The sequence below is a fragment of the Dipodomys merriami genome, unplaced genomic scaffold (genome assembly GCF_024711535.1).
Source record: "Dipodomys merriami isolate MVZ:Mamm:240054 unplaced genomic scaffold, mDipMer1.0.p SCAF_15, whole genome shotgun sequence".
Lineage (NCBI taxonomy): Eukaryota > Metazoa > Chordata > Mammalia > Rodentia > Heteromyidae > Dipodomys > Dipodomys merriami.
In genome coordinates, this window is record NW_027202826.1 from 25,275,739 (window position 1) to 25,298,796 (window position 23,058).

Below are 23,058 nucleotides of genomic sequence, written 5' to 3' on the forward strand. Positions count from 1 at the left end.
AAATGGAGTTGCTTTCCTAATTTCAGCCACACTTTTCTCATTGTTGGCATATAGAAAGGCCATTGATTTTTGGGGGTTAATTTTATAACCTGCTACTTTGCCAAAGTTTTGAATCAGCTTGAGTAATTTGGGAGTGGAGTCTATGGGATTCTTTAAATACAAGATCATGTCATCTGCAAAGAGGGAGAGTTTTATTTCTTCTTTCCCTATTTGGATCCCCTTTATGTCTGCATCTTGTCTTATTGCTGTAGCTAGGCATTCTAATACTAGATTGAAGAGAAGTGGAGAGAGTGGGCATCCTTGTCTTGTTCCTGAGTTAAGAGGAAATGGCTTTAGTTTTTCACCATTGAGTATAATGCTGGCTGTAGGTTTGTCATATACAGCCTTTATTGTATTGAGGAATGTTCCATGGATTCCTAATTTTTCCAGAACCTTCATCATAAAGGGGTGTTGGATCTTGTCAAATGCTTTTTCTGCATCTATTGAGATAACCATGTGGTTCTTATTCTTGCTCCTGTTGATGTGGTGAATAATATTAATTGATTTGAGTATATTGAACCAGCTTTGCATCCCTGAAATGAATCCTGTTTGATCATGGTGTATGATTTTTTGGATGAATTGTTGAAGTCGATTGGCCAAAATTTTGTTGAGAAGTTTTGCATCAATGTTCATCAAAGAAATGGGTCTATAGTTCTCTTTCTTTGATGAGTCCCTGCCTGGTTTTGGGATGAGGGTTATGATGGCTTCATAGAATGTGTTCGGTAGTGAGCTTTCTCTTTCAATTTCATTGAAGAGTTGGAGGAGTATTGGTGTGAGCTCTGCTTTGAAGGCCTTGTAAAATTCCGCTGTAAAACCATCTGGTCCTGGACTTTTCTTAGCTGGGAGGTCTCTTATTGCTGTTTCTATTTCAATGCTTGATATGGGCCTGTTAAGCTGGTTTAACTCATCTTGGTTTAGTTTTGGCATGTCAATATTTGCTAGGAAAAGGTCCATTTCTGTCAAGTTCTCAAACTTATTAGCATAAAGTTTTGAGAAGTATCCCCTAATAATGTTCTGAATCTTGGTTGTTTCCGTGGTGATGTTTCCATTCTCATCTCTGAGTTTATTAATTTGGGTGTGTTCTCTCCTTTTTCTGATAAGATTTGCTAAGGGTCTGTCAATTTTGTTAAGTTTTTTGAAGAACCAACTCTTTGTTTTGTTGATTCTTTCTATAGTTTTTTTGGATTCTAATTCATTTAATTCTGATTTAATTTTGATTATTTCTTTCCGTCTACTGGATTGGGGTTTATCTTGCTGCTCTTTTTCAAGGAGGTTTAGATGTGTCATTAAATTGTTAGTTTCCGATCTCTCCAATTTGTTGATGTAGGAGCTCAGAGCTATAAACTTGCCTCTGAGTACTGCCTTTGCTGTGTCCCAGAGGAGCTGGTAATTTGTGTGTTCATTTTTGTTGAATAGCATGAACATTTGAATTTCCTTTCTAATCTCTTCCATGACCCACTCATGATTCAACAGTGTGTTGTTCAGCCTCCATGTGATACCGGACTTTCTTTGCTGGCTTTTGGTGTTGAGATCTAATTTTATTCCCTTGTGGTCAGAGAGTATGCAAGGTATAACTTCAATGTTTCTGAATTTAGACAAGTTTGCTTTGTGGCCTAAAATGTGGTCTATTTTAGAAAACGTTCCATGTGCTGCTGAGAAGAACGTGTATTCTGTTGCTGCTGGGTGAAATGTTCGGTAAATGTCTGTTAAGTCTAGTTGATCTATGCAGCTGTTTAGATCTGCGGTTTCTCTGTTGAGTTTTTGCCGAGTTGATCTATCTAGTGGGGAGAGTGGTGTGTTAAAATCCCCAACAATTAATGTCTTTGGATCTATATGGGATTTGAGGGAAAGTAGTGTTTCTTTGATAAATTTGGGTGCTCCATTGTTTGGCGAATAGATATTTAGAATTGTAATATCCTCCTGAAGGAGAGATCCTTTAATTAGTATGTAGCGACCTTCTTTATCTCTTCTCACGAATTTTAGTTTGAAGTCTATTTTATCTGATATTAGGATTGCAACTCCCGCCTGTTTATGAGGGCCGTTTGCTTGGTAGATTTTGTTCCAGCCTTTAACTTTGAAAATATGTTTGTTTTTACAGGCAAGATGTGACTCCTGCAGACAGCAGATAGAGGGGTCTTGTTTTTTAATCCAACTAGACAGTCTATGTCGCTTAATTGGAGAGTTCAGTCCGTTAACGTTAAGAGATAGGACTGAGAGGTATTTGGGGGTTCCTGCCATGTTATCCACCTTCTTGGGGGCTGTGAAAACTGGGTTCTTCCTAAGGTTCTTGGATTCTCAGTTTGGGTGCAGTTTCTTGGCCTTTGTTGCGTTCTTGTTGGTTTTCTATGTGTAGGACATCTTTAAGAATCTTTTGCAGGGCTGGTTTGGTGGAGATGTATTGTTTCAATTTTTCTTTGCTATGGAAGGTTTTTATTTGGCCTTCAGTTATGAAGGAGAGTTTAGCTGGGTACAGTATTCTTGGTTGATAGTTGTTTGTTTTTAGGGCATGGCATACGTCATTCCAGGCTCTTCTTGCTTTGATTGTCTCTGCTGAGAAATCTGAGGTAATTCTAATTGGTTTCCCTTTATAAGTGATAGACCTTTTCTCCTTGACAGCTTTAAGGATCTTTTCCTTGGTCTGGGTTGATCCTGTGTGGATTATAATGTGACGGTGGGATGTCCTATTCTGGTCTGGTCTATTTGGGGTTCTAAAAGCTTCTTGTATCTGAATAGGCCTATCTTTTTGTATGTTTGGGAAGTTCTCTGCTAGGATCCTGTTAAACAAATTTCCTAGACCATTAACTTCTGTTTCTAGGTGCTCCTCTACACCCATTATCCTTAGATTGGGCCTTCTGATGGTGTCTTCCAGGTGTTGGATAGACCTATCATATTTCTTGGACTTGTCTTGGATGGTTGTATGTTCTTTCTCTATAATATCTAGGCTGTCTTCAATCCCTGAGATTCGATCTTCTGCATGGTCTAACCTGCTGTCAAGACTCTCTACTTTGTTTTTTATCTCTTTTCCTTCTAATTGGTCAGCTTTGATGGTTTCAAGTTCTTTGTTGAAGCTCTGTTTTAGGTCTTGTATGATTTTCTTTACTTCCTTAATTTGGTGTTCAGTGTTTGTTCTCAAATCACTTAGTTGATTGGTTATGGTTTCTTTGGACTCCCATTCCTTCTGTTGGGTTCCATTCAGCATTCCCTTTGTGGTCTCCCTGACTTCCTTCAGCTCTTTGTTAATGGATTCCATGAATGTCTTTAGTGATCTTTGTGTATTCTCTACCTGGTCTCTTAATTCGTGAATTACTCTTTGATTAGTTTCCTCCCTTCTGTGGGATTCCTGCAGTTCTCTTTGAGTGTTCTCTGCCTGCTCACGCCATTCCTCCCTTTCTCTTTGAGTATTCTCAAGTTGTTCACGCAAATCCTGTATCAGTTTTTGAGAAGCTTCCTCACGCTTATGATATTCCTGTATAAATTTCTGGGATGCCTCCTCTCTCTCCCTATCACGCTCATACATAGTCCTTTGTACATTGTCAAACTTCTCATTTATCATGTTTGCTATTAGTGTTTGTAGAGCTATTTGGGAACTCTCCTCTGGATTATTCTTTATCTGTTCTAATCCCTGATCATCAAGGTTGGGAATTGAGATACCCGAATTTGCCATTTTTCTTGTGTTTTTCCGGCTTACTCGGCCCATTTGAGATAAAGATTGCACCAGTTTTGTGCTAGAACCCTATCTTAAGGCAACCATCAACCAAAGTTTGCATTTGTACAGTCAATAGTCTACAGATACAATCTAGTTCAACAGATACATCTATTCAACATCAAACGACTATATGTTAAAGGACTTCGAACCGCAGAAAAGAATTTGGAAAACCAGAAATTATTAGGATTAGGGAGAGATGTGGGTAAAAAATAGGAGTAGATTGGTGTGGGGAGGCACAGGGAGAGTTAACTATGTCGTAATCACAGTGCAGGAAATGAGTTGGGTAGGATGCAAGTAGAGAGAGAGAGAAAAAGAAGAGACGGAAAGGGGAATAAAGAGAGACCAGAAAAAGAATAGAAACGTAGAAATTAATGTTATTATAGAGGTTAAAAGACCGTCTATTTAGAGTGGAATGTGAATATGTTCAGAGAAGGGGAGGGACATAGAGGAGATGTGAAAACCTTTAAGGATGGGAACGGGAGAAGAAAAGATCAGAAGTTCAGTAGAGCTAGATAAAAAACAAAAAGATAATTAAGAAAGAAAGAAAAAGAGAAAGAAGACAAGAAAAGAAAGGAAAACTCTTATTCACGTATTCCTAAAATAAAAATTATAAGATGAGAAAAAAAAAAAGGTTACTGGAAAACAATTATTTTTTCAGAAGAGGCAAAAATTAAAGATTAATAAAAGTTTTAGAAGGGAAAAAAATTTATATATATATATATATATATATAAGGTAACAAAAAACAAAAAACAAGCAAAAAAAAAAGGAAAAGAAGAAGAAGAAAAAAAGAAAAAAAAAGAAAAAGAGAAAAAAAAAAAAGTCTTTTAATTTTTCTTTTTTGGTGGGGGGGAGGAGTGGGAAGAATCCTGTATCTCCCTTTTGTCTGCAACCAGTCTCTTGTTGGAGTCTCTGGTCAGCTTGAGGTCCTGTGGCTTGATTGGTTTCTTAAGTCGGTTGGTTGGAAGAGGCAGAAAAATGCTCTGCTTTACCCAAGATTTTGAGATCCCCCTCCCAGGTTAGTTTTCTGGGAGGGTGGTCTGCTTTGAGAGTCACAAAAGAGGGGGATGTGGTGATGAGGCTAGGTTCTGGGTAGAGTTGAGGCCTTTCAATAAACAGTAGCTTTTCCCTGGGGCTATTTTGTGATAAAGCTCACAGCGCCCAGCCTGGAGCCATTCTCAGGGTTTCTGTTTTTCAATTGATTGTCGAGGCTGCTAGAGGGAGGGGCAGCCTCTGGCTCTGGTTACCCAGTGAAGTAAGGCACTCCGATGGCTGGCGCCTGAGCTGGGTGGCTTTTCCCTGGATGGAGCTGAGTCTGGCAGGTCACTTCGCCGTTAAGTTCTTGTGACCTGCTAAATGACTCATTTTATTCCAAGGCCTGAGCTGGAGCTAGCAGCTCCTCCGAACTTTGTCGGTATCCAAGATGGAGATCACCGGTGCTGGGGGGGGAGGGGTGGCCTTCCCTCCTCTGCTCCCTGAGGAGTGAGGATGTCGGGCTTGTACTCACGCCGAGTCTTGGATCCTGGGTCGTCTCTGGTCTGCAAACAGCAGGATGAACATGTTCGCTCCTTGTCGGTTCTTGTTGGTGTTGAGTAGAATCCGCTCGTCCGCTGCGTCTGGCTCCTTCGTCCCCGACTCTCTGTGTCTCAGGTATGTCTCCGGGGCGGTGGTCGCCGCCGCCGCGGCCCCGCCGCCGGAGCGGCAGCTGCTGCGTTTCCTTGGCTTCCCCTCTCTTGTCTAACTCTCTGTCCTGTGATGACACACTTGGTGTGATTCTCTGGCTTAGGACTGTTCACTGGAACTCTAAAACTCCTTTCTATGCGAGAGCTTGTTCAGATTCCAGCTTCTCCTCCGCCATCTTCCCGGAACCTTGAGTACATTTCTTATCAAGCATTGTTGCCTCCTCCTTTATTTCCACCCTACCATCTCTTCCTTCCCCCCCATTTCTCCCCGCTCCCCTCTGAAATTGTACAGTTCATTTTCAACATAGTGTCTTGTACATCTTATTGTTACAATGGGTCAACTTGTATCCTTATTTAAGCATTTTTATACATAAAATTTTAAAGGACACCAATGGAAAAAAGGTGAAAAGTATATCTGGCATCTATGTGGCAATTATTTACATTATTAGATGTTAAAATAGTTTCTAACTAATCATGATAACCCCCGAGTTTCTATCTCTTTTCTCAAAACCCTCTTTAGCTTAAGTCCCCTCTAGTGGACTCATTCCTAATAGCTCTGGTCCTTTGAGGTCTCTGGGTAATAAAGTTAAAAACCAAAAAACACAATAGTTTCTAAACATATTACTTGGAAGGAAATTCATTTCCATCCATGTGGACCCTGCATTTCCAGATTTTGTTTACCAAGGATGTAATTACTTAATCATTTCTTTCTTGACTTTCTACTCTATTTGTACTCTTAACCCACAATAAACAATAGTGGCTTTGATCTGCCAAATTTGATGAGAGAAGCCAGGTCTAGGATTTGTACTGAGTAAATGCGGGCAGATGTGATACAGGTACTTGGAGGAGTCAGATACGCAGCTCCTGGGACTTCCTGAGTGATGCCGAGCCGAATGGATTAGTACTTTTGGACGAAACCCGTGGGAAAGCGGATGCCTGGAAAGGTGTGACTGCCGGGGAAGAGGAACGCTACAGTAATTCCAGAGCCGGTCAAGAGCTGGATAACCCAAGGTCAGAATTGAATGGCTGTTATCAGGAGTCCAAGTTCAAGGTGGACCAGCTCTTCTTGTTTCTTTTTGCACCTGTATTCTTTTCTTTAGACATGATCACACTAAGATAAATTAGAAAATACTTTGTCGCCAGATGATAGGGTTGCCTGATCAACTACTTAAAATTTTGAGCTCGTAAAGATATCTTGATTTGGGATTGTAGGGAGGACTAACGGTTGTTGTCTTGTACTGTTTCTGGAAACCTATAGGCAAGTTTAAGGGGGAAAATATTCTAGAATTAACAATATACCGACATTCTAGCTAGGTTTTGGATTTTATCCATATGATTTTGGTTAAATGATTGACTTGTTGTTGTTGTTGGTTGTGGGGCTGGAACTCTAGTCCTGGATGCTCTCCCTGAGCTCTTCAGCTCAAGGCTAGCACTCTACCACTTGAGCCACAGTGCCACTTCCAGTCTTCTGGTGGTTAATTGGAGATGAGTCTCCCTGACTTTCCTGCCTCGGCTGGCTTTGAACCGCAATTCTCAGATCTCAGCCTCCTGAGTAGCTAGGATTACAGACATGAGCCACTGGTGTCCCGCAAATGATTGACATTTTTTTCATGCCTTAATCTTGTCTTATGGAAAATGGAAGTTATGATAAAAAATGATCATGATGATGACCACAGATGAAACATTGACAAACTGTCCTAAATATTGATTTCCTTTAACCTCTCTGCTTCCAGTGCTACTCATTGTTCCTGATGCAGCTTTCTCCCCTCCCCTCGTCTTCTCAGCTTTTCATCCAGTTATAGCTATCCATTAACTTTCACAAACCAATTAATCATTCCTCATATATTCTTGACACCATTTGCCTTCATGTGCTCTCTTTCTGGGCAGGAGGTTTTTAATTTGTATTTTGTCTTCTGCTTTTACAACACAGAATGGACAAGTCTGGTGAGATAGAAGAATGACACTACAGACTTTGTCCTGCTCAGAGGTCTTTATATTGGTATTTGTTTTCTATGTTAGTGGATATAATGTAACTCCATTGGATTTTTCCTTCAAACTCTACAAGGGCTATTCATCTCCTTGACACCAGTGATAACAATCATGTCCCCTTGTACCAAATGAAAGTTCATTTTCATGGAGAAATAGTATTTGCCACAGTCAAAATTAAAATTTGTATGATTTTAATAAAATTGGGGGGGGGAGCAGGATTTCCATCCAACAGGGTTTAGTTCTTTTTTTTTTTTTCCCCCCAGTTCCTCCAAGGAACATGACCAAATGTGTTAAGCAAATAAAAGGACTTGTTTTCTTTTAGTGGCATGATGATGATTACTTACTATGGGGTATTTTCATTACTTACACATGTGTGTTGATTTTTGATTTGGTAGATCCAACATCATTTTCTCTCATACAAGATGACGAGAAAACCCTCAAACCACAATGGTTTTTGTTGGGATATCCTCCCAAGCTATCTGCATTTGTCAACCAAATGTGGTGCATGAAAAAGAGAGAAAAAAAAAGGAAGAGAAATCTCAAGTAAAAGTAAATATCTCCTAAAAGAAGTAACAGAATTCAGGTTTCCATTGAGAATTTTATGTGAAATTAAAGGAAGTTTTCTTCATTTTTCCATATTGTTCCATTTTGTGACTTTAGAAATATCATCCCATTTGACAATGTTTATTTAGAAAGTTAGATTTACTGAAGTCATGGCATATGATTTGTACTACGTCCCAATTTTTTTTAAATTTAAGCTTTAATAATCTCCATATTCTCATCACTGGGTAATGTGAATAAATCAGAGAGAATGCCACTATTTTATATAATTGATTATCTGTGTCAAAGGAAAGTTCATAGTTAGGGATGAAATACATGTCCTGTCCTTAAAGGAGCTGATTGGAGATCCAGGGATATATTTTTATTTTGGGTCCAGTCGTGAGGCCTGAACTCTGGGCCTGGGTGCTGTCCCTCAGCTTTTCAGCTCAAGGCTAGTGCTCTACAACTTGAGCCACAGAGCCACTTCCGGCTTTTTTCTTTTTGCTTATGTGGTGCTGAGGAATTTTGTCTCTGCTTTTGGTATAGTTTTCTATTTCACAACATTTCGATGGCTCCTTCAAAATTATCTATCTGGAGGCCTAGGGGCCTTAATGAGTTCATGGAACTCATTAAGAAAATATTTGCCTATCTAACTCAAAATATTAGTTTTTGCCATTTGGAATGAGAGTCACTGTGTGGTTGAAAAGTCAAATAAACTATTTCTTGTAGGATATAGAGATTCAATGCTTTCATGTATTTTTCTTTCAAGATATGGTCACTTCTCATTTCTTCTCCTGGAGAAATGATAAAATGGTATCAGATGAAGGTGGGAAGAAATGCAGTCCAGGAATTCATTGTATATACTACAAAATTAAGAAAAGTAAAGGAAGGGTTGGATTGACAAGGGTTGAGAATGTTAAAGAGGTGACACTGATCAAGAGGCATTGTAAACATAAACTGCTTTGTTAAAATGGTAACTTAAAGATGATATAAAATTTAAAAAAACCCTGAAGCTGGAATTATTTCAAAATATTTCCATAATAATTTACATATCGTTGTATACTTTTGATGGTGGTGAGGTACAGTGTGATATTCTGGTACATTTATACAGTATATAAATGATCAATGTAAGGAATATTTTCATCATCTCAAAAATCTGTTGTTTCTTTCTTGGTGTAGGGAGCATCCACAGTTCAACTGTCCTTTTTCTCTAGTATTTTGAAAGGACAATGTATTGCTGTAACCTGCTGTAACCCTTGCAGGCTCTAGAACACTTTCCTCCTTTTAAATGATGAGGAAGGAACCTTTGAGAAAAGGAAACCTTTTATAGTGTTCCCAATCAGTAGCTTAATGGACTATAGACATATACTTTTATTTAAAGAAAAAAGAAAGTCTGGAAGATTCTATCGAAGGCACTGGAATATTCAAACACACATTGACAGATGTCTCCCTAGCACAGTATTGGCACCTCAGCGGCAGAGTTATACTTTACAAGAATGGTTATTTTGCGTATTCTCTATAAATTATAGATATAATGTGATTGTAATGTGGAGTTTATTATTTTATAGTGGTTACTACTTAATATTTATGGAATCTGAGTTGTTGTTGTTTTTGGCTGGTTGTGGGGCTTGAACTCTAGGCTGGGCACTGCCCCTCAGCTCTTCAGATCAAGCTGAGAGCTCTACCACTTGAGCCACAGCGCCACTTCCTGTTTTCTGGTGATTTATTGGAAATAAGATTCTCATGGACTTTCTTTCTCCTGGCTGGCTTTGAATTGCGATCCTCAGATCTCAGCTTCCTGGGTAGCTAGGATGACAGGCATGAGCTACTGGTGCCTGGCTCAAATCTGAGGTTTTTTTTTTTCCAGATTGTAAAGAACTTTTTTTTTAGCTTTTCTTCCCAAATCTTCTTTTTGTAGTTGCATTGCTGAGAGAGAGATGAGGGCTGTGGACATGTTTACAGAGGTACTGGCAAGGACTAAGGCTTTGACTGTAAGGTTTTTGTTTTTCTATCTATGAAATCAATGGGTTGGCTGTTCTAAGTGAGCAGAAATATGAAACAATACCATCTCAAAAAATGCTCCATTCTATAAACGTTTGTGCTTGTGTAAGATGCGTTTAGAGGCGTGCCCATGGTAGATTTTATAATCTCATCCACAATAGAGTTAAGGTGCTTGGGTGTATAGCCAGAAGAAATGTTTTTGCTTAATCATTCATGGAGATGAGAGTAGGAATGGGGCACAAAGAGGAGAGAAAGTAAAGAAATGCAAGCTCACTATAAGCCTGCAGAAACTTGGAACAGTTAAGCAATCGGGAGAAAATAGAATCGGGGTTTTCTAAATCTCTCTTGCAAAGGCAAGATTCTAGTATATGTAAGCTTCAAAGTAACTAAACCAGAATGGGATATGGAGAGGAGAGAGCCAAGGTACTGTGCTGAAGAGAAATGAAGAAGCACTTGTGGCTACACACTAATTCTGACGACTGATTATTAATTTAAACATTACAGGAAGAATTCCCCAACGTCATTGAAGAAGATGGAAACAGAATAAGTAATGACATTTCTTGAATACTTGAGATGCATTAGAAGTGTGACCATTAGGGTGTCGATGGAGATCCTTTAATCTGTTATTTCTTTGAGGTAAGACTCTCCTTCAAGGGCATTTATGTGTCACCATCGAATGTAAGTTACAATTAGGGTTGTAAAGATATATGTTACTTGTTTACTCTCTTTTCCTCTCATTCCCTTAGAATGGTAGCTATCCTTAGAAATATCAATAGATTTCATATGTAAAAGAAACTAGAGCATTTGTGGACACAAATAGATGTTCGTCATTGTCCTGGAAGATTAATTCCAGTATAGTCAAAATGTAGAAACAATCCACTCTATCACACTAGAAATGGATGAACAAAATGTGACATAAGAATAAAATGGAATATTATGTGGCAATAAAAAGGCTGTAGTGCTGATACATGTTACAGCATGACTAACTCTTGAGGGTGCTATGTGAAGTAAAAGAGGCCAGTTACTAAAGAACCCGTTTTGGATGATTCCAAACCTGGGTGGCTTAATAATAGAAATTTATTTTCTTATAATTCCACAAGTTTGAAGTCCAGGAGTGGTCTGCTTTGTTTCTCTGGAGTCCTCTGTCCTTGGCTACCTTCTTGTTGAGTTGATGCCTGCCTAGTCTTTTCTCTGTGCATTCACGCCCCATAATGTTTCTTCTTCTTCTAAGGACAAAAGTCTTATTGGATCAAGACATCATTTAAAGTTTGAATTACTTTGAAAAGTCCTTATCACTAAAACTAGTTTTCAAATATAAGGGAGGTTAGAGTATCAATAGAGAAATTATGGGAGAATAAAGTTCAACAAATAGCATGTTAGTGGCATAAATGGTATGTGAAATATCAATGGCATAAATGGAATATAGACAAACCTAAAGCTTAACCAATAGACTCAGACGAGTAGGCACCAGGGGCTGAGGAGAAGAGGGGGAATGAATGACTAACCGCTAATGGTTCCTTTTGGATGTGGGAATGTTATGGAATTAGTGGTGATGGCTGCAAAACTCTAAACTATCAAATATTGTAGAATGATTTACTTTAAATGAGAAGGTTTTATGGTCACAACATATTTTATGCTCAAAAGAAGGCTAAAAGAATGCAATCTCCATGTGACAAAGTCCCATCTGGAGATAAAATAATTTAAGTTTTTTGTTGTTGTTGTTGTTGGTCATGGGGCCTGGGTGCTGTCCTTCAACTCTTCAGCTCAAGGTTAGCGCTCTACCACTTGAACCACAGCACAACTTTCTGCTTTTTCTGCTTATGTGGTGTTGAGGAATCGAACCCAGGGCTTCATGCATGCAAGGCAAGCCCTCTACCACTGAGCCACCTTTCCAGTTTCTTAAGTCACTTTTAACAAAGAGAAACCTAGTAGATATTAAAAAAATGAAAAGACAAAAATTAAAAATTGAAATGTTACAGAAGTAGGAACTATAGAAAGAATAAGTACCTTGCTTAGGTCTGGGGGGAAAATGATGGAGATAGGCACAATTTAAATAGGAAAATGTCCTCCAGAGGCTCATGTGTTAAACCCTTGGTTCCCAGCCAATGGTACCATTTGCAGAGGTGTTGGAAACTTTAGGAGATGGAGAGACTTAGCTGGAGTAGGTCAGGAGGGTTATGCCTTAGGGGCTCTATATTCCTTAGATTCCTTCCTGTCATCTCCCTCTCAGCTTTCTTCTCCATGATCTTCCTCCAGGCTATTCCTCTCTTCCTTTCATGACTTGGATGAAAGAGAGAGAGAGAGAGAGAGAGAGAGAGAGAGAGAGAGAGAGAGAGAGAGAGAGAGAGAGAGAGAGAGAGAGAGAGAGAGAGAGAGAGAGAGAGAGAGAGAGAGAATCGGTGAAATCTGCCACAGGCATATGTATGGAATGCCATGGTGAAACCCTTTTGTTCAATTCACTAGAAAAAGAAAGGAAGAAAAGAAGGGAGGAAGGAAGGAAGGAAGGAAGGAAGGAAGGAAGGAAGGAAGGAAGGAAGGAAAGCAAAGAGAAAGGAAAAGACAAGAAAAAATTTGGTTGGAGCCAGGTGCCTGTGGCTCATGACTGTAATCCTAGCTACTCAGGAGGCTGAGATCTGAAGATACCAGTTCAAAGCCAGACACTACGTTGAAAACCAACTTTACAACTTCAGGTTGGGGGGGGAGGGGAGAGGGGAGGGAGGAGTTGGGGAAATGGGGAGGGAAGGGATAGTAGGGGAAAAACAAAGGAGGGGGGTAACAATGCTCCATAGGAAATGTACTCATTATCTTACTCATGTAACTGTAACTCCTCTGCACAGTATTTTTACAATTAAAAAAAAATGTTCAAAAAAAGCCAACCCTGGCAATAAAGTCCATGAGACTCTTACCTCCCAAAAAACCACCGGAAAACTGGAAGTGGTGCTGTGGCTCAAGTGGTAGAGCATTAGCCTTGATCTGAAGAGCTGAGGGACAGTTCCCAGGCCCAAAGTTCAAGCCCCATGACCAACCAACAACAACAAAAAAAAGTAGCTTGGAAAAGTTGACATTTATACCTCTGAGAAGAATTCTAATACTACTCTCTCTGAGGAAGTAGAATATAAATTCCATGAATCTTAGAAATTGCAATCCGGGGGAACGAACTTCTCCTCCATGACAAGGCTGTGAAGACAGGAAGCAAAGAGGAAGCCCCAGCCAGTCAGTGTGTCTCTTCCCTCTCTGGCCTTCAGCTTCCTTCTAGACCTCCTGTAGGTTGATCCTACTATTCTAGCCTTCTCTAGACAAATGGAATCAACTGTATATACAGATTATAGAGATCAGAAAAGAAAAAAACAGCTTGGAAAAGTTGGTATTTACACTTCATATCTGGCTGACCCAATAGAGAGGCTAAATAGTCTTTTAATGCTTGTGTGCACACTGGAGAGCTGGGGAATCCAGAGGATTCTCAGTCCTAGAGGCTAGAGGTCTTAGAACAAGAGCAAGAAACTAATGAGGCAGAAAGCCTTAAAAGGCTCTGGAGAATCTCTGGTACAAATACACATTCTTTTTTCTTTCTCTTTTTTTCCATATATATATTTTATTGTAAAAATACTGTACAGAGGGGATACAGTTACATGAGGAAGGTAATGGTGAGCATTGTTGCCTCCTCCTTTGTTTTTCCCCTACCATCCCTTCCATCCACACCTCCCCAACACCTCCCTCACCTCCCCACCCAAAGTTGTAAAGTTCATTTTCAACATAGTGTCTTGTACATCTCATTGTTACAATGGTCAACCTGTAACTTTATTTTAGCATTTTGTCATTTCCTTTCCCCTCCCCAAATTAGAAAAATGTATATACAAGATACAGAGCACCAGAATCAAATACAGTGAAAACGGGGGTGGGGGGGTGGGGTAGGGGTGGGAGTGGGGGAAAGAACATACAGAAGAAACAAAAGAATCACATGGTACATTATAAATACATTAAAAACAACAGCAAGAAAGATAAAACCATTCGTGTCCCTATCTTGGGATTCATTTAAAGGCTGAAGAATCTTCAGTCTGATCTCTACCAGTGACAGCAGCAGCAACATACACGAATGAATGAGTGAATAAATGAATAATAAAAACATAAACAAACAAACCTGCTCAGGAAGGGTTGAACATAATGCGGAAGCTTCCTCTTCCTGTTCTTTCCATTTGATCAGGGATGGAGCCTATTGGATGATACCACCCACATTCAGGTTGAGTCTTTCTCATTCAGTTTGCTGATTCACATGTCAATCTTCTCTGGATCTGCCCTTAAGACACATGAAGAAGTATGCTTTACCAACTTTCTAAGCATCCTTCAACCTAGTCAAGTTGACCACCAAAATTAATGATCAGAATCCTTATGGAGAACAGCTGGCGTGATCTGTAGAGTTTCAATCTCAGCACCAGTAAGGCTAAATAAGAACTTAAACTACAGGGACACTGTATGTGATTTAGCAGAAGCTTAAAGAGTAACAATGGCCTTTTCCAACCTCAGTGGCTGCAAAGATGTAAAGGTTTCACCTTAAAACAATCATGGCCAAATACTAGCCCATCTGCAACTTAGAATATAAATGCTTGTATGTGGAAGTGTGTGTGTATGTGTTTGTGTGTGAGCGTGCATGCACACGTGTGTTACTGGAGTTTGAACTCAGGACTCATGTTCACTCCATTTCCATTCTTGAGTCATACCTCTGACTTAACTTACCACTTGATTCACATTTCTATCTCAGGCTTTTTGCTGGTTATTTTGTGGATGAAATCTCAAGAACTCTTCTGCCCTACTTGGCTTCAAACCATGATTTTCAATATCCCAATCCTCCCTAAGCCTCCAGTGCTCAGCTTTGTGTTTTAATAACTTATCTTACATAACTATATATATGTATATATATATATATACACATATATAACACTATATTTTACACATTAGTACAACAGATCAGGAACAGCTGAATTTTTGAGCTTCACTCTAAATTATATTCTAGCAAGAAGATACCATGAGGCCAACTTTTACACCAAACAATTACATGGAATGAGTATCGTAAGATGTATTAAAACATATAATGCCTGTTCATTCATTTGTTGCCATTTTCCTGCAGTCATACATTGAATACATTTGTTTTGGAAGTAAAGAGGATATATATTTATCTACCTGGAGAGGTACAGAGGACATTATTTTAATGTTCTTAACTAGAAGATGAACATGCCAAAGGCCCTTTTGTCAATAGAAGGATGACAGAAGTAGATTGTTTATTGTGGTACTATCATATGACAATACTCAAATAGTAACTCAGTATCCATCCGTTGTTTTATTCTTTTAATATGTTCTTTGCACACACGACAAAGTATGTATATTCTGATGGTCAAACTCCAAGAGACTTGGAGCACAGCATTCTGAGAATTCCTTCCTTGGTTGAACTTTTCTCCTACAGGCTAAAACAGGCATTAAACAGTCCCTTTCAGCTTTAGAATTTGCACATTATTTCTGATGGTCCTATTTGTTTGTCTTAAGTGACCTGGAGATTTGAGGACTAGGTTCGGTAGCATTAGTTTACAGGCTTGTTTGTTTAGTTACAGCCTCCCTCCCTCCCATTCTACTTTGACTTATAGTCTTTTCTATACCACCATCTTCATACTGCTTTTTTTCTCTTTTCCTCTAGGGGCATCAGAGTATCAGGAAACTATTTTCATTCTTTCACAGTGGTGGAGTCCTACACCGGTTTTCTTTCTTTCCTTTTTCTTTGTTTGGAAATTATTATTATCTTTAAGTAGTTGTACAAAGGAGCTGCCACTTAGCAAAGCAGTTTATGAATTCAATATATTTTGATTAATGTCACCCCTTTCAACATTCTCACCCATCCATCCCTACGTACTTATTCCCTTACTCTTAATTTTTCTCCTTTTCTGTTGTCTACTCCATTAACCTTAACCTCTACCCTACTGCTACCAAGTAACTGCTTCCTAGGTTTTTTTTTTTGCTGAACTTTGATTTTGGCTTTCTAAAGAATTACACTATTTGAGAGCTCTCTTGAAACTACTGTATTTTCAGTTAATACATTTGTATACACTTGCATGCCACCCAAAGTATTTACTTATTTCTTACTTCTTTTGTGGTGGTATTGGAATTCTAGGAGTCCAAGTAAATTACTGTAAGCATAAAATATAAACTAAAAAGGTTTTCCTTTATACTGAATAATTACTGGTCACATACAACTATGTTCTGCATTTATATTCAGAGTTATCAAAATAGGACATTCTATAGCTTAAACAAGAATTTATTCAGTTTCATAGCTCCTGCCAAGCAACTCGAACTTATTGCCAGGTCATTAGCTGGAACATTGATCTGTAGCTCAAATTTACCTGATTCAAAAACTCTTTGTGCAACTAGACTTGCTCTGAAGTCTTTGCATATGAAATTCTGGGCATGAATTAAGCCTCTTTTCCAGCACCGATCTTTATTTTTTTAATTTAATTTAATTTTATTTGTGAACATATTGTACAGAGGGGTTACAATTACATGGGCAGGATAATGCATACATTTCTTACCAAGCATTGCAGCCTCCTCCTTTGTTTACCCTTCACATCCCTTCCCAGCCTCCCCCCTCCCCCCAATCCTCCCCCCCCACTCCCGCACCGACTTTGTAAAGCTCGTTTTCGACATGACAACTTGTACTTCTCATTGTTGCAACAGGTCCACCTGTATCCTTAAATGACTTGTTTTTCCCCATCTCCTCCACAAGTTATACTGACATCAACTATAGTGAAAGCAGGGGTTATACTGTGGGGGAGGGACAACAAAGCAACAAAGAAATAATCTTATAAATTATAAATGCGTTAGAAACACATGCATGAAAGAAAAAAATGTTAAAATACATATCTAAGGGTTCATTTTCCTAACATCACATTATCTGTCCTTTTCCATTTGACTCATACATATACTAGATATTGCAAATAAGGAAACCATGGGACCTATGTTTCTTTGGGCCTGGCTTACTTCACAGCACCGATCTTTATATGATTGGGTGCAGTATTTTGCATTTATGGAAGGTTCTAGGTGATCAGCAAAAGACAAAGCCCTTGAAGTCAAGGAAGTTGTAAAGACGTGGAAGACTGAGGCTCAGGTCCATAGCAAAGTGACAAGAAATGTGTCCCCATTGAAGCCATTTGACAATTGGGGGGCTCTAGCGATTGAAATGTATACCCAATCTGAAAACCTCAGATAAGAAGAAAACCCTACTCTTTCACCTAGGATACTGGAATCGCCATTCTTGTTGTAGTCTGCCCATCACTCATCTTAGAAACTGATGAAGACTTCTGTCTAGGGAACCTAGTACATTTTCTCCAAAATTAGCACAAAACATGTGATCAAGTCAAGTATATAGTTTATTCATTTGCTGTTTCTGTTTCCTCCCAATTATATGACAGATACATGCAAATGCTTCCTTCAGGTGGGCAAGAATTATCACACAGGCAAAGGGAGTGCTTGTTTCCAAGACTTGTCTTATTTGTCTTTTCAAAGCAGTGAGAAATATTTGAGACAGGAATTAGGTTAACACATGTGGTGCTATACTACATATTTATCAACCCACTATGTATTTGGCAACCTTATGGAGAATTGCTGAGATGTGGTTTATAAAGTTTCAATCTCAGCCTGGGCCATGGAAAGCTACTAGCTCTCTCTCTCTGCTTTTAAGTAAATGTGTTTTATTATGTTAGATGCCCCCCCCCAATGGTATTATTTTCTGAAGACAAGAGAGATGCCCACAGAGCAGGTGAATTAAATGTTAGCAATCAAGACCATACTTCATTTCTTATAATCATCTTGGTCTTTTAAAAGTGAGATATATCATCAAAAGCAGAGATGGGAATTGAGTCTCTGTGAAATTATATAATTCATGTTGTCAAAGATTGAAAGTATAAATGTCTTTTGGTACTAGGCATGACTATTTAAAATAATGAACGGGGCTTAAGAAAATCAACCATGGACCAGATGATGACAATAATCTAACAACCTTCTAGGCTGCCAGGCTGATGCAGCATTATTCATATGGATCACCATGTATTGCTGATGGGAAATTATCTAGTTAAGAAGATCACTACTTTAAAAAGGATGTAATTACCCCTGAAAGGTCATAAAAGGTTCTTAAACATAAACCCACCAGTAGCCCAAATTTACTTTTGATGGGTACATTCTCCAGGAAGACAATTTCACTGTTTATGTCATGTCATAGCTCCTGTCCCTACTTATTCTTGGCTTATTACAAAATGTAATTTAGAGTCATTTGTATGTGGTATCAGAACCAGTGGGATATTGTTGTGTAAGAGCCTAATTCTTCTAACCTTCTCCTGCCAGACTTTGGAAATCAATGCTCATTTCACACCAACCCCCTCCTTCCCCTAATCCTGCTCACCAAAATACCAGTGCCAGGAGAGATGACCCCTTTTAATTCCCTAAGATAGCCCACAGTACTCTCTGATTTATAGAAGACTAGGAGTCTATTTATAAAATATGTATCTGCAAGATGCAGTTTATGAGAAACTTGGCTTTGGGGACACATTAATTCTAACGGCAGATACAACTTTCATGTTTTATAATATAACCCTGACAGCTGTAATTTCAGATTAAAGATTTTTTCATTCACATTCCCATCCTGATTGCTCTGCACGGTCCTTATATTACCTTATTGTCAATAGCAAGTGTTCACCCTATTGGGAGTCATTTAATAACCAGCTGCCATTTAAGGTGTGGACAGAACATTTGTCTCTGCCTGGCCATCTCAAGTAGACCTCCTTACCACACAGCGCTGGGCCCTTCTGAAGACAAACAACAGCTGGGCTTTACTGTTGTTCTCACTTTCTTTCTTTCTTTCTTTCTTTCTTTCTTTCTTTCTTTCTTTCTTTCTTTCTTTCTTTCTTTCTTTCTTTCTTTCTTTCTTCCTTCCTTCCTTCCTTCCTTCCTTCCTTCCTTCCTACTTTCTTTCTTTCTTTCTTTCTTTCTTTCTTTCTTTCTTTCTTTCTTTCTTTCTTTCTTTCTTTCTTTCTTTCTTTCTTTCTTTTTTTCTTTTTGTGGTGGCTAGTTAAAATAAACATGGACACTCTTGGCGAATTTTCTGAATGCATTTGTGAGTTTGTTATTTTAGTAAGCAAATCAATTCCTGCTGTCAGACTCTCTTCCCACTCCCTTATCCCTCCCTGACCCCATCTACTTTATATCTCAGGCTTTATTCTGTTCTGAATTTTATAAATATCTATCTCTTTTTGAGTCACTTAGTTTGATGAGGAAGAATTGAGGAACATGGAAATTGTAGGCTTAGTGGCTATATCTTGAGTCATCTGCCATTTTTTGAAGGCTGATATCAGCTTTTTCTTTTTCTTTTTTAAAAATTATGGCTGAAAATGAACAAATTATAATTAAGAATAATATTCATGATAACAGCAAGGTTACCTTCCAGAAATAACCTTATAATCCTGGTTCGTCTGTAAAAATCTTTTGAGATCTATGGTTGATATATGAAAATGCATTCATGATTGGAAATGTTTTTATTTAGTGTCTGCCTTTAAATTTTCTTAACTTGACAGCTGGGGATTAGCTTCTACAGCAAGCAGTGGTAAAAGGAAATAAAAATGAAAAGTAAAAGAAGGCTTAAAAATGGACTCTTTCATGGCTAATTAAACCAGAATACAAATCAATCATTGGAAATAAGTGATGAATTTATTATGCTGGTAAGCTTACTGTACCCCATAGTGTTTGCAATATAGTGAAATTACAATTCCCATCAGCTTATAGGGTAATCGTTTACCTTAAGCTTTATCTTTATCTGTCATATTGATCCGAGACTTGTAGGCAGAGAATGGAAGGTTGGTGGTCCACGTAAGTGCATGGAGTTAAAATGTCTCTACTAAGAAACATAGGTACCTGCTTAGTAGACTAAGATCATATTTTGATTCTCATTTTATTTTGTCTGAAATTGAAGTAACCCAGTCCCAGATCTACAGGCAAAATTAATCCTGATAAGTGATGGGGAAGAAAAATGGTTCTTGGAAAATCCAAGAAACAAGCTATCATTTTCCACTGGATTGTGTTACATGTCCCTTTTCCCTTTATTACAACTTAGGTTTGGATTGAATCATCAGTAGTTGTTGGGGAGTGGATTATAATATTAGATTTTTTCACTATATTTTTAAAGCATTATGATTGAAATTTTATTCTGATTACCTTCTAAAATTGTATTTCCTAGTGAGATACTTCTCTATCTAAATTTTTCTCAGCAAAAACTATAATGACAAATTTCTTCTTTTATCTCTGTCTCATAGTGAGTGTGATTTATTTATTTTTATTCCACAAATCTCACAAAAATATCACAAGGGTCATTTAGAAGTCTGAATTTACTCGAGTTTTGCACTGAAAGACCATGATAGCCCACACCAATATGTCCAAAATAAATATAGAACGAACTTATAAATATTTCTACAGGGGGTATGAAAATGTCTAAAATTTTGCAACAGGTACCCTTTCATGGGTATAACAGGATTGATTAAAGTGGCCAGGCGTCAGTGTTCACTCCTATAATCCCAGCTACTCAGAAGGCTGAGATCTAAGGATCACAGTTCAAAGCCAGCCCAGGGAGGCAAAGTCCATGAGACTCTTATGTGTAAGTAACCAGTAAAACACCAGAAGTGGAGCTCCTACTCAGGTAGTAGACCTTTAGCCTTGGGTGACAAATTTAAAGGATAGTATCCAGGCTCTGAGTTTAAGCACTAGTATACACACACACACACACACACACACACACACACACACACACACACACACACACACTTGACTAAAAGTCTAATGAATAGTAGTACAGCTCAGAATTTGATCACACCCATTGTGTAAAACAACTTGCTGACTTTTGAATTTGCCCTCTTGCCAATGTGTATTTTGCAGACTGACTTCTAGGAACAAATATTTTCTTCTTCTCCAGGGAGAAACATCATAACTAAGCAGCTGAACTCCCAGCCTTGTGGGGTACATATCTCCTGCCCATCCCCATCCAGCTTGGTGACCTTGTCCCAGGGTCACTGGGGCTCCTCCGGCTGTCTCAACACACCTCATATATTAGCCCCTTGCAGAACAGAAGAGTATCATCCGAAACTTGGCCCGCTCTCCTGTGTGTCATCATCGGAGAGCAGCAATAAAGAATTAGGCCAGCTGCATCCATTAGAACAGCGCATGGCCCAGAACATCTGCATTTACAGCAGAGCTCGGGATGAATAATAAATCGAGATGTCTCTGCTTTAGATTGGAAAAGGGGTCCCATGACTAATCACGTCTACAAGAGATCTGGCACTAGAGTGTTGAAAAAAAATATTCAGGCGTCTTTATTTTCTTCTTCTGTACTTCAGTGCCTACCTGCAGATGTGGAGAGAACAGTTGTTCTGTGAGAGGCCATGGTTATTTTATTTTACCTTCTTGGTTTTTTTTCTTCTTGTTTTGGCAAAAAGAGAAGTAAAAGCAAATCACTATTCAAACACAAAGAAGCCAGGTGTCTATGACTCAGGGCTCACTACTCAGGAGGCTGAGATCTGAAGAATAAGATTTGAAGCCAACTTGGATAGAACGTTCCATGAGACTCTTATTTCTCAATTAACCAGAAAAAGAAAAAAACAAGTGAAGAGGTGTCTCAAGGCTCAAGAGGGAGAGGTGCCAATGTTGAGCTAAAAAGCTAGGGGACAGGCCCTGAGTTCAAGCCCCACTACCAACACACACAGACACACAGACACACACACACACACACACACATGAGAAGGTGTCACACAGAAAAATGCCATCAAAGGCAGACTTATGATATCAAAATGACATAAAGTGTTCCAGAGGTCTGGCGTCTCACTATTTACTATAAACAAAACGGAGGCCTCTGGAGGCTAATGGGGCTGTTGATTGGTGTTTACCTATCCCAGCAGGATCTGGTTTCTGATAATCCAGAACTCCTGTGTATTGACAAGCATAGGCTGGTGGTGAAGCAAGCCCACTTAAGGGCAGGAGAGTATGGGGCCTTAAACTGTGTGTTTCTAGGTTGAGCTGAAAGTCATTGTTTATTTAGAATTCCTCTCTAGTCCTCAAGGACCCCAGTAAAGGCTGCAGAAGTCAAATTCCCCATGTCCTGTGTTTCTTTGTCAGAGTATCTGGTGGGGGAAAGACTAAATAAGAAATTGACAACATTCTTCAGAGGAGCCTGGCAAGTTTAGTCTGATATTTATTGGTTCCATTCATGCAGTCTCATTAGCATATAAGATAATTCAATCTGAACATGCACATAATGTATTTTTTAAAAGATTTGTTCTAATAGTAATTTTTCATCAGCAGCAAAATAAGCCACAAGGTTCCACATTCATGTATGTCATTTTAATTGTCTTTACTTTCATGATTCTTTGAGTTGTGCTATTTTGAGAAGTTCAGCCACAACAACTGGAGGCAAGGTATATGTAATCCCCCACCCTGAGGAAGTTTAGCCATCATGGTGGCTGGATAAAAATGGCTGTGCTGAACAAAATGGTGAGACCAAGCAATGCAACAGCGATACTCACAAGACAATGTGTTGGAAGTGAACTTTGCAACTTGGGTGGGGGTAGGGGGAAGGAAAGTAGGAGAAAAATGAGGGAGGAGGTAACAATGTTGGACAAGGAATTGTACTCACTGCCTTACATATGGAACTGTAACCCCTTTGTACATCACCTTGACAATAAAACTAAATAAAAAAAGGTTGCTCTGGATAAAAATGTAACTTCTGGATCCTTAGCCAACGGTGATTACAACCGCTGATTACATGACTTTTGACTGCGAAATGTAGAAATAGTCTGCGCAATAATGGCTCTGTACAAACTCCATGGCCCCACACTTAAGCCATAGTGACTGATGGTACCTAGTAGCTATTTGATCTTGTCAGAATCATTTTGTTTCTGCCTCCCACTGAATTCTCTACCAAAAAAAGTAAGACACTACTCTCCAGCTATTAAATTAGGCTTTGCTGAAGATTACATTTTGAAAACATATTGTTTTTTCTAAATCATTTCAGTAGTTTCAATCCATATATTTTA